Genomic DNA, 12,384 nt, shown 5'->3' on the forward strand with positions numbered 1-12,384 from the left:
AACCAAGGTATGGAGCTGATAAAAACCTTAGGAGAATTCTTGATTCAGATTCTTGGCAAAAACCAACTTAACTTAAACTGCAATTTACTTACTCCTTCCCACGTATTAGGCTTAGGTCAGGTACACCGGGGTAGGCGTATCTTAGAAGCACCAGTTGGGTACGTTAGTCAATGTTTTTATGTATGTATATATTTTATCAGTTTTAGAGTATCATATGGCTAAGAAACCATATCAATGCTTTTACAGTATTATTTCATAATACTCCTTTTACTGTACGCACTTTACTTTACTATAAGTATTGCAATTGTGGCAATTCATTTCTCTTGCATGAGAAAGAAGACTGATCAATAAATAACAACTTTTATTGAAAACGCCTGTCTCTCTATTTCTCTGCACTCTGGTGAAATTAAGCATGCACGGTTGACTGAGTGAAATAGCTGTCTATTGTTTTCACGACTCTAGAGATATACTCTTTATTCTGAGAGAGCAAAGTTGTCATGTTCTATGCTGTTGTCAAAAACTAATCCCTTCTTGTCTATTCAGGAAAGTTAACCACTTCCTGTTCATTCGAGAAAGTTTCTAGTGACCTCTGAGCTAGCTGGCAAACCTAATTAAGTCTAATATAGTCAGAAGAGACCTAGATGACCTCAGTCCTACATCTACACTGCTGTTTATATTATTCCAATGCGCAGAGCCTATTGGGAATATAGGAACTACACTACAGAGCCGCATACAGTGGAGTGGTGTAGAATGGAGTGGCATACATTGGAACACTGTAGAGTACAGTGGTGTACAGGGGAGTGGCGTATAGAGGAGAGGTATATAATGGGCTGGCGTAGAGTGGAGTAATGTAGAATGGGATGGCGTAGAGTGGATTTGCATTGAGTGCAGTGGCTACAGTAGAATAGTATATACTGGAGTGGCATTCCGTTAGTGGAGTGGTGTACGGATGCACATGAAATTTGGCAGGAATGTACAATATGGAGTGCAGAGTAACATAGGCCAGTGCTGTGCGCAGCCTCACCAGATTTACCAAGCTACTGAGGCCAAGCATGATGGTCTTGTGTTGCTTTGTAAATGTAAATGAAGTATTGCGTTGCCCGTGTGAAGCCATGCGTGATGCAAGGGTAACGCAATACAGTAATACATCTGGGCCTTAGTTATACATTGGGACATGGTATACCGCAGTAACTTCGCGGTATACAGTGGTACATGCTGATGACAAGGCAGCATATGATTGGCTAATTGCCTTCTTTACAAAATTAAAAGACAGCCATATTATTTCTACTACACTTTGTCTGTGTTCTGGGCTAAGGCTTTAGATATAGGTAAGTAGTAGGTTTTATTGTTGTTCTCTACCTATTAGAACTATATTCAAGTGCTAATATGTGAGGAAATGCATTTATATATTGTTTAAAAGTTTACAGTGTACCGCACTAGTACCTAGCAAGTAGTGTTTGTTAAAAAAAAAAAATTTAAATTGCGCCGTAATGTGTTAGTATTACAGCGGTACTCCATAGACTTTTTTTTACAAAGAATAAAATATGTGTAACATTGAAAATATACTGTAGTACACTATATTTTTTTAATATAGTGTAGGACAGTGTATTTTTTATTTTTGAACAAATGGGTTATTTTCCTACATTATATGTAATGCTCTACTTTCTAGGTAGCACTGCAACAGTTCGTAATACTTTTTTTCAAATATATAGAAACTTATAAGGTTTATGTTACTTAGGGGTTCTTGAGGGCGGAGCTTGGACCCTCAGTGAAATTGGATAGGTTAGAGTGCCTAGCTAGGTCAAGGGAAAGTGTATTCTGAAAATTTAGTTACGCAGGGAGAGGAAGTGATAGAGTGGTTGGGTCAAGAAGTTCCCCACAAGCTGTCTGAACCACAAAGGGAAGAAATTAATAGGTCAATTCTAGATTCTGAAATTAGAAATGTTATTAAAGCCGGGAAAGCAAATAAGTCTGCAGGACCAGATGGTATCCAGGTAGAGGTGTATAAAAAACTGGAGAGATTTTTAGTCCTGGTAATGGTTAGATTGTTTACTGAGATTTTTGAAGGCGGTATGGAGATCCCTCAATCTTGGAACGACGCCATTGTTACTCTGATCCTCAAGGTAGATAAACCACCTAACTGTTGTGACTCTTACAGGCCTATCTCACTGCTTAATTCAGACTACAAGATCGTTACAAAATTGTTAGCAAATAGGCTGAGTGGAGTACTGGGCGTGTCTCTACATGAGTATCAGAAGGGCTTTGTGTGTGGCAGGGGCATTAAAGAACTAACCTGCAACTTAATTGGTGCTGCTGACATAGCAACCACATTCAAAATACCATCAGCAGTTATTACTGTGGATGCGACGAAGGCATTCGACCGGGTCAATTGGTCTTATTTGCAGGAAATTCTACAGCTTTCTAACTTGGGGGAAAACGTCTGTAGGGCAATAGCTCTTCTATATAAGAATCCTACTGCCAGGGTTTTGATGAATGGAAACATCTCTAATAGTTTTAACATCTGTAGGGGGATCAGGCAGGGGTGCCCGTTGTCCCCCCTACTTTTTTTTTTATTTTTTTTTTTTATGTTTGAAAGCTTTATTGAAGTAAATAATCAATCCAACAAGGTAACATCAGCAGATATAAATGAGGAAGAGGGAATATGATGAGAGGATAAAAAATAAAGCTGATGGTACAAATGAGGAACAAAGCATTTTAAGCGTTTTTAAGAGGGAGGGGAAAGGAGGGAGGGAAAGGAGGGGGGGGGAGTGAGAAAAACCTAACAATAAGTCATAAACAGAAAATTGCAGTAATTATGAACATCAAGCATAAAAAAGTACAGTAAAAGCACCACACTCGAGAGGTCTCTTTGACCTCATGCTTGCCCTTGCCCTCCAACACATTTCTTCTAATTGGAAATCTCTACACAAAATTTCCATGGTCTGTTGGTGGAACTTACTCTGTCATTCCCATAGGCTCGACGTAGCCTTCGCAGCCTTGTGCAAACCTTCCCGTAATGTTGATTTATATTGGTTACCTTTAACTTTATATTTGGACCAATCTGCCAAGACAAAACCCTGTACTTTTTCCTCTGTCCCCCCTACTTTTTAATTTGTACATTGAGCCACAAGCCGAAAAGATAAGGTGTCATGAGAGAATACTTCCTTTTAGATTTCGTGGGTGGGAGAAAAAAGTAGGGCTCTATGCAGATGCTCTAGTAATGTATACCTCAGATCTTAACACAGCACTACCAACAGTATACGACCTGGCAGCACAATTTGGGCGGCTCTTTGGTTATGCGATCAATGAAAATAAAACGTTGTTATGAAGTGGAACATTAACTCGCAATTGAGCTGTGTAAAGGAAGAAATGAGGTACCTAGGAATCCAAATCTTGCACAAAATATAACACATTTCCGAAAACAATTTCTAATAAGGCAGTAGGGAAACCCTTACTCAGCTGGTCCCACCTTCCTCTAATAATTTATGGCAGAGTTAACCTTGTAAAAATGGCAATTCTTCCTAAGTTCACTTTTTTGTTTCAGAATATTCCAATGGCCTTTAAGGAAGTTTGGCTTAAAAAATCCCAATCCAAGATAACAAGCTTTATCTGGGCATCGAAAGTTACGAGAATTGCCTGGAAAAAGCTTAGACGGCAATATGATAAAGGGGGCTTACGACTCCCTGATCTGTCTTATTATGCTTGGGTGTTTTTATTAAAAGGAGGAAAATGGCTATTAAGCAAGCCAGATAGCTCTGATATTGGGAGAATGTTCAAAGCCATGTTATCTGATGTACAAGGGGGCGAGCAAGATTTAATACACAAATATGGAGATCCATGCAATTTTTAAAAAGTGAGGCTTAAGACCCTGCAAAGCTTTGCAATAACTTGGTATAAAATCAGGAGAGAATCTAATATAAACTATTACTTAAGGGTTCTTGAGGGCAGGTGCTGACGTGACAGATCTCTTGCCTCTCTGGTTGGTGGGGTTTCTTGGGGGCGGAGCTTGGTTGGTCAGTGACCCAGAGCTATCTACCTTCTTAAACCTGAGGCCTTCTGCCTCGTGCAGCGGACGCGCTTAGCGGGCGAGTGCTCAGTCTGCGCCCGTCCGAACCCGACCGGGACCACGGTCCACGACCCCTGGTCCGGGTGGGACGCACAGATTGGTCTACCCATCAAGCCAATTAATGGCTTACCGCTCCCCCCCCTTCCACGACTGCACATTACTACAACTAGGCAACAGGGAAGAAATTTGCCTATGCTGTGGTTTCTCACTCGGTACTACCTAGAGGCCTTCAAGCACTTCAAAGGGCAACATAAATAATAATAAACCTGCCGCACCAACCATAGAGGAATTTTCTTTCCTCAGCACAAACTGCCGCTCTCTCCAGAAGCATAAAACTGACATCTTTAAACTTCTGGTCAATGGCCAACCAGACGCCCTATTCCTCACGGAAACATGGCTGCATTAGAGTTCTGGTCCAGATGTTGCTGCCGCTCTGCCCTCCAACTACGCTATAGTTGTTACGGATAGGGGCCACAAAAAAGGTGGGGGCATAGCTATCATTTTTAAAAAAGATTTTCAGTGTAAATTCGAGCCTTTAACATTCACGAATTATGAAGCAGCACTATTCAAACTGGCCTTAACCCTGAATTTCACTCTCTCTGGAATACTTGTGTACTGTCCCCCCGGGCCCTCTGCTCCATGGGCCTCTTCTTTTCCCAGCTTAATAACCCCACTACTCATGAGCACTGCCAACTTTTCAATTCTGGGCGACCTAAACCTACACCTGGACGATCCAATGTGCAAAATCAGTACAAATCTAATTTCTGATTTGGCAGGCTTAAACATAAACTTACATAATTTTGGTCCAACACACGATGCAGGCCACTTACTAGATCCTTTCCTCTCCATCTTACCTAGAATTAGGTGCTTCCCTGCGCTCCCCCTATGCTGGTCAGACCACTTTATCACCAAGTTCAGTCTGGTACCCCCTGACAACTCTGTGTTCATTACTTCTACCTTAAGGACACTAACTAGAGGCTGGAAAAGACTATACATGACTGTCTTAAAATCTTGTGCTCTAACATGCCCAGCTCCAAACATAAGGTGAACATGCTGAGTATGTCTCAACAACTATCTCTGATGCCCTGAATTGCTCCAAACCCTTTTCAGTATGGCAAAGGAGCTCGCTGGTTCTCCCACCATAGCTAGGCCCCCTCTCTCAATAAACGACAATGTGAGGATCTAGCGACCTTTTTCGTCCAGAAAATCAAAGAAATCTATTTAGATAGTGCGAGTTCACTGTGCGACAACCCCCCTCCTGTGCAACCTGCTAGCTCCCTACGAACAGCTTCTACCCCACCTGTAGTGGACTCTACCCATCCTGACCAGGACATGATGTCTTGCGCCCACTCTGATAACCTGGACACTCGGCCCCTACTTAATGCAGCCTCCTTTAAAAGACTCCTAGATAGTGTCAAATCTGGATCACCCAAGAACGCCCTGCCTATCTCTGTGCTCAAGCAACTTGAGTCACAACTCTGCTTGCCATTATGGACCTTTTAAATGCCTCCCTACAAGAAGCCACAGTTCCAACAAACTGAAAGCACGTCATGGTGATCCCTCTCCTAAAAAAGGCCAACGCCGACCCCGATTTACCCTCCAATTATCGGCCTATGTCTTTACTACCGGCTTTTTCCAAGATCTTGGAGAAACACAGCCACTCTCAACTCTCCTATTTTGTCGTGACCAATAAGCTCCTTCACCCATCGCAATCTGGCTTCAGAGCTTGTTTCTATATAGAAACAACGTGACTAGGGGTAACGGAACGGTGGTGGCTACATCTGGATGCTGGAGATATGGTCGCCCTCATTTTACTAGACCCGAGCACGGCATTTGACACGGTATCTCACACCATACTTGCAAAAATGTTAAGATCTCTAGGCATTAGTGGCTCAGCCTTGAACTAGCTCATTTCTTTTCTTGCCAACAGCACTTTTCAAATCTTTTCCCAAAATCCTGCTCCGACATCCATCCCTCACCCTACGGCGTACCTCAGTGCTCCATCCTTAGACCCCTACTCTTTAACCTATACTTGAGACCCTTACCGACATCGCGGAAGAGGCAGCGTTGTCCCTGTTTTCCTACGCGTACGACTCCCAAATGATCTTTTCTCTCTCCATGGAGAGCGCAGCCGGGCCATCTCCCCTTCAGCTTGGCCTGGGTAAAATTGCATCATGGATGCAGATTAACTACCTTAAGCTCAAGGGAGAGAAGACGGAGGTCCTGATCCTTGGCAAGAACAAAGATCTCTGGGGCCCACAAAACTGGCCCGGTGAAATGGGAGCACTTCCTCAGCCCTCTAGTCAAGCCTAGGGGTCATCATCAATGACTCGCTTACTATGCACCAGGCTCTTATCACCTCGAGACTGGATTACGGTAACGTTCTCTACCTCGGTTCCAACAAGGAAGTGACTCGCAGACTGCAGATGGTGCAGAACTATATGGCAAGACTACTCTTCAGGGTCCCTAGAGCTACCTCTGTCTCAAGTCATCTGCAGGACCTACATTGGCTCAGGGTGGAGAACAGAATCAAGTTCGAAGCCCTGAGCTACATGTTCAAAATCAATACTGGAGCTGCCCCTCAATATCTGCAGTCTCTGGTCAGCCCCTATGTGCCTTCGCTCATCCACTCAAGAGAAATTCTCTGTGCCAAGAATCAAATTATCTCGGATAGGAGGCAAATCGTTTGCACACCTTGGTCCCTCACTATGGAATGCACGTCCCACAGCCATCGGAACAAAAAAGTCTACACACTATTTCGCAAATCCCTTAACACTTGGCTTTTTAACCTGTAACCTAATCAGCTGCTATACATTCTTCTGGTCTGCTCCGGCACCGGGAAACCCTTTTTGGGTAGCTGTCGCGCCTTACAAATTTAATAAATTTATAAATAAATATACCCAGTAAGCATCTGTTCTTGGCATTTAGAGCTGTAGATTCACAAGTTGTGCATACTCCTGCCATCTAGTGTTGGGTCTGGATGTTTGCAAGTTGTTTTTCTTCGAAGAAGTCTTTTTAATCACAAGGTAAGATGACTACTCCATTGTTAAGTTGTTTTCCCGCAAGAGGGTGAGAATGGAGTAAGTGAGTGTAGTATAGAGATGTCCATGAGTATGTAATGTAAATAATGAGAACTGCAACAACTAAAGTTGTCCAGGGAGGTGAGTGGGGACATGTGAATCTACAGCTCTACATGCCAAGAACAGATGCTTACTGGGTAAAGTAACATAATCCGTTGGAGGCTTGTGTGCTGTAGATACACATGCTTTGCATGGACTATAAAGCAGTATTTTCCCAGAGTGGTCGTTAACCTGTTGATGTTGCAGTTGTCTGAAAAAGTGTCTTAAGCAGTGCTTGGCCTTCATTAGCTTGTTGTCTCGCTAACACATCTCACAATAGTGTTTAGTAAATGTGTGTGGTGTGGACCATGCTAGTGCCTTACATATGTCAGCTAGAGGGATGTTACCTAAGAATGCCATAGTAGCCCCTATTTTGCGAGTGGAATGCACTCTAGGAGGTATAGATAAAGTTCTTTTATCTTTTGCATAGCAGGTTTCAATGCATTTAACAATCCATCTTGAAATGCCAGATTTAGAGATGGGATTGCCATTGTGAGGTGGAGCAAATGCAACAAACAGTTGTTTTGTTTTACGAAAATCGTTGGTCCTTTCTATGTAGTACAATAACGCTCTTCTAACATCAAGTATACGAAGAGCTCGTTCTGCTACCGAATAAGGTTGAGGAAAGAACACAGGTAACTCAACTGATTGGTTAAAGTGAAAAGCAGTAACTACCTTGGGTAGGCATTTTAGGTTAGTGTGAAGAACTACCCTGTCTTTATGGAGTTGAAAGAAGTGTTCCTCCAAGGTTAATGCCAGTAGCTCACCAACTCTCCTCAATGAAGTGATTACAATGAGGAAAGCAATTTTCCATGAAAGAAACTGTAAAGGACAATTATGCAATGGTTCAAAGGGTGGACCCATAAGTCTTGTAAGAACAATGTTATGATTCCACACTGGTGCAGGAGGAATTCTTAGTGGAATAACTCTCTTCAAGCCCTCCATGAAGGCATTAATGACGGGAACTTTGAACAGAGATAAATGCTGCCTGTTTTTCAAATACGCAACTACTGCTGCAAGGTGCAATCGAATAGATGTGTAAGCCAGTCCAGTTTGCTGTAAGTGCAAAAGGTAAGAAATAATGTTTTGAACAGAAGCATCTAGAGCAGAGGTCTTCAAACTTTTTGATACTGAGAAGCCCAGTAAACATTTTTGGGCATAAGGACCCCATCCTGACATAAAAGTCCTAGAAGTTGGTACTCCTCATCATTGACAACTATCGACAACCAGAAACACCCCCAATCCCCATAACAAATCATTTTTACAGTGGGGAAAGAATATAAACAGTGTTAATCAAACCAAAGATCAGTGAGCGTCGAAGCGTGGTCGAAGTTGTGGCTAAAAACAAAGTGCCTCATTTGTGAGGAATTAGCGTAGAGCAGCATTGCAAGTGTTCTTGCTGCGCCCGCCTACATCAACGTGAAAGGGCAGGAATTCACCTTATTTATGAAATAAGGTGCATTCCTGGCCTTTCCCCCTGCATTGCCACACAAATTGCTGCTAAGCGCCAATGTAGGCAGGATTGTTTTTGTGCACAACAACACTCCAGAGAGGGGGTTTTCTCTTTCTATGTGAGCTTCAGAATGCAGCACACATGGAAAGAGAAAAAAGACAAGGAGAAATGAAAACATTTCTCCTCGTTACGCCTGCTGTGGGGAGGCGTAATGTTTTTGGCGGTGCCCTAGGCTTACATGGTATTGTATATCTGGGGCAGCATCAAAATCCATGGGTGTTGCGTGGGAACACCCACCGCAGCACCCCTGGAACGCCTACTTGACAGACTAACGCAAGGCAGCGATCTGCGCTGCTTTCTCTTACTCCATATCCATGAGGCCAATCAAAGCCACGCTGGGTGACTTTGTATCACCTCATAAAGTTGGTTGAGACGCTTGTGCCGGGGGAGCTTAAAAAAAAAAGTGATGCTCCATTGGCGCAAGCCTTTCATAAATCAGTTCCAAAATATTTTGTTAGTTTTTTTAGGTCTTTCACCATCAGGTAGCTACAAATAATGAGCAGCTTAAATGAAAAATACATTTAAAAAAATTGTTACTCAGTGGGAAAGGCACTGTATTACATTATGAAACCTCTCTTAGTTAATGCACTGCAGAGGTCTGTGTGTAATCAGAGCCTCGTTATGAAATTTGGTTGCTGCAGTGGAGAACAGTGACTTGTGTATTTTTAGTGCTACGAGGTCACAGCCTGTGACAGAAAGCACTGTGAATGTGTGAGTCATTATTTTATTCTTGCATTACACACATTATATGATAGACTGCTACAAACTGCGAAAATAGTTTTAGGATATAATGGAGCCTCCAAAATGTAGATTTTACTAATACCAGACCACACGTAATGCATGTTTTTTTGTTTGCATAACTGTCCCTTCAACACCTCCTTAAGGGTACTAAGTGTAGTGTAAATTACAATTAAAAGCATGAACTTCACAGCCCAGTTGTTAACTCTTCATGCAACCACTAAAAAAAAAACAAATCTTTGCGATCACAAAGTAATTAAAGACAGATCCGCTTCCAAGCACCCTTTACATTTGCAGATTAACTCATAACAGACAATTGCATTTCATTCAGTCTAGCATGCACCCTGCACGAAGGATTGTTTTACCTCCCTGCAAGGTCTCTCCCTTTTCCAGCACAGGAGACACAATTAACTTCAGCTGAAGCATTTTAACAACTGGAATGAAGCGTCCCGCTTTCCAAAAGAAAGAGCACATGTTTTAGATTCCAGGCAGAAGTGATGCCTGGAAATCCGCGACCCCCTTTCCAGAACTCCTCGGCCCCCTGGAGGTCGCACCCCACAGATTGAAGACCACTGATCTAGAGGAATAATTCTGTTGTTGTTACAATAGACAACAAATCTTTTCCACTTTGCTGCATAACAAGCTCCGGTAGTAGGCTTTCTTGCTTCTTTCAGAATAGTCATACAGTCTGGTGGCAAATTTAAATATCCAAACTCCATGATTTCAGGAGCTAAATCGCTAAGTTGAGCCCCTTGGGGTTTGGTGTCTGATTTCTCCATGGTTCTGAGTGAGAAGGCTGGAGGTGAGATGCAGCTTTTGATGTGGAACTACTGACAGCTCCAACAGGGTGGTGTACCATGGTTGACGGGCCCATGTGGGAGCTACCAAAATGAGTGTGAGGGATGTTTGCCTGAGCTTCCATACCAGAAACGGAAGGAGTGTGAGAGATGGAAAAGTATAGGCAAATATCCCAGACCAATTCATCCATAGGGCATTGCCTTTGGAGAGAGGGCGCGGGAACCTGGAGGCGAAGTTTGGGCATTTGGGGATGTCCACTGTGGCGAACAGATCTATTTGTGGGAATCCCCATTGTTGAAAGTATGGAAGGAGAACTTGGGAATGAAGTTTCCACTCGTGTATTTGCTGCCTCCTTCTGCTGAGGAGGTCGGCGATCTGGTTGTTTACTCCTGGAAGGTGTTCTACCAGAAGATGAATCCAAATGGTCTGAGAAAGGCGTGATAGTTGGGGAGAGTGTGTGCCCCCCTGGTTTTGTACATACTACAAAGCTGTCATGTTGCCTGTGCCGACTAAGACTACTTTACCTATGAGATGAGACTGAAAAGCTTTCAACAGTAGAAATACTGCTAGAAGCTCTAGATAGTTGATATGAAGACGTTTGTGCTTGTCGCTCCACAGACCCTGCATTGTGTAATCGTAGAGATGATCTAACCAACCTGACAGAGATGCGTCCGCTGTTAGCACGATCTGTAGAACAGGGTCGAGGAAGGGCCGCCCTTTTTATACATTTTGTGGGTTCCACCACCGCAGAGAGTGATGGGTTCGGCAGTCTACCAACACTAGATCTGTTCATTGACCCTGCCACTGATTCCATGGACCTGCTAAGCATTCTTGTAGAGGTCGCATATGTAGTCTTGCATGGGGCACTATTGCGATGCATGAAGCCATGTTTCCTAACAGTTGCATGAAAACCCATGGGGGGAAACGGTTGAAGTCTTCCCCCGACAGGTATTAAGTAATCAGGGGGAAGTGTGGGCATATCACTGTTTGAGGGGGAAGGGGTGTTAGGGGTGTGGTGCCTTTACCCCTGCCTCTGGAATGGTTTCCTCTATAGAAACCTCTAGAGAAAGGGGACTGGGTGTTGCCTTTGTAATAGGAAGCATTCGGGTCAGAGAGTGTGGTTTTAGAACCTCCCCTGTAAAAGGAGCGGCAAAAGGAACCTCTAATTGAAGGAGACTAGAACGCTCCTATGGACTTTGCCACTTCCCTGTCTTTTTTCAACCTTTCAAGAGCCTGATCGACTTCAGGACCAAAAAGATGTTCCTTGTCAAAGGGAGTGTTTAAGATGAACTGTTGAACTTCGGGTTTAAATCCAGAAAATCTAAGCCATGCATGCCTTCAAAGGAGGATGCTGGTATTGACCTCTCTAGCCGCGGTGTCAGCAGTGTCTAGAGCACATCTGATTGAAGAGTTGGAAATCAGTTTGCCCTCCTGAACCAACTCTTGAGCCTTATCTTTGTGTTCATCCGAGAGATATTGGAGCAGTTTGTCCATTTCATCCCAGTGTGCCCTGTCGTACCTAGCCAGTAGGCCTTGTGTATTTGCGATGCACCTGTGGTTGGCGGCCTGAGAGGCCACACATTTCCCCGAAGCATCTATGAGCTTAGGTTCCTTATCTGGGGAGGAGCATCACCAGAAGTGGGGTCATTGGCTCTTTTGGGAGCATTGGACACTACAAGGGGGTCAAGAGGCCTATTGACCTTTGATAAAGACAGGATCAGGTGGTGAAGTTGTACATTTTTATCGACTCTGGGAGTCACAATGCGCGCTCGCACCGGGCCTTTGAAGATGTCATCTGCAGGCCTCATCAGGCCCTTCAGCATAGGGAGTGTTTGACTTGACCTGTGTGTGGACTCAAGTGTTTGTTTCAAAAGTGCTCTTCTAACGACTCTTTATGTAAGGCCACCCCATGATACTCTGCTGCTCTAGCAATGAGTTCCTGATAAGTCACATCATCGTCAGGTGGGGAGGGCTTTGCAGGTTAAAGGTCTGGGTCAGCGTCTAATGGAGGGTCAATGGTGTAATCCTTCCATGGGTCTACAGGTAATTGAATATCTTCCTCATTAATGTCATCCCCTTCGGGCTGTGAATGTGGAGATCCCTGAGGTGTAATGTGTAAAGGATCTAGATGTGGAGAAGAAAGCGGACAT

At 43.6% G+C, this 12,384-nt stretch overlaps 1 protein-coding gene across 1 annotated transcript in view; it reads right to left on the minus strand.

Annotated features, from left to right (window-relative positions):
* The window catches only part of LOC144754136 (class I histocompatibility antigen, Gogo-OKO alpha chain-like), a 261,240-nt gene that overhangs the window by 103,517 nt on the left and 145,339 nt on the right, over positions 1-12,384 (minus strand). The gene's annotated exons all lie outside the window — the stretch shown is intronic.

The sequence above is a fragment of the Lissotriton helveticus genome, chromosome 5_1 (assembly GCF_964261635.1).
Source record: "Lissotriton helveticus chromosome 5_1, aLisHel1.1, whole genome shotgun sequence".
Lineage (NCBI taxonomy): Eukaryota > Metazoa > Chordata > Amphibia > Caudata > Salamandridae > Lissotriton > Lissotriton helveticus.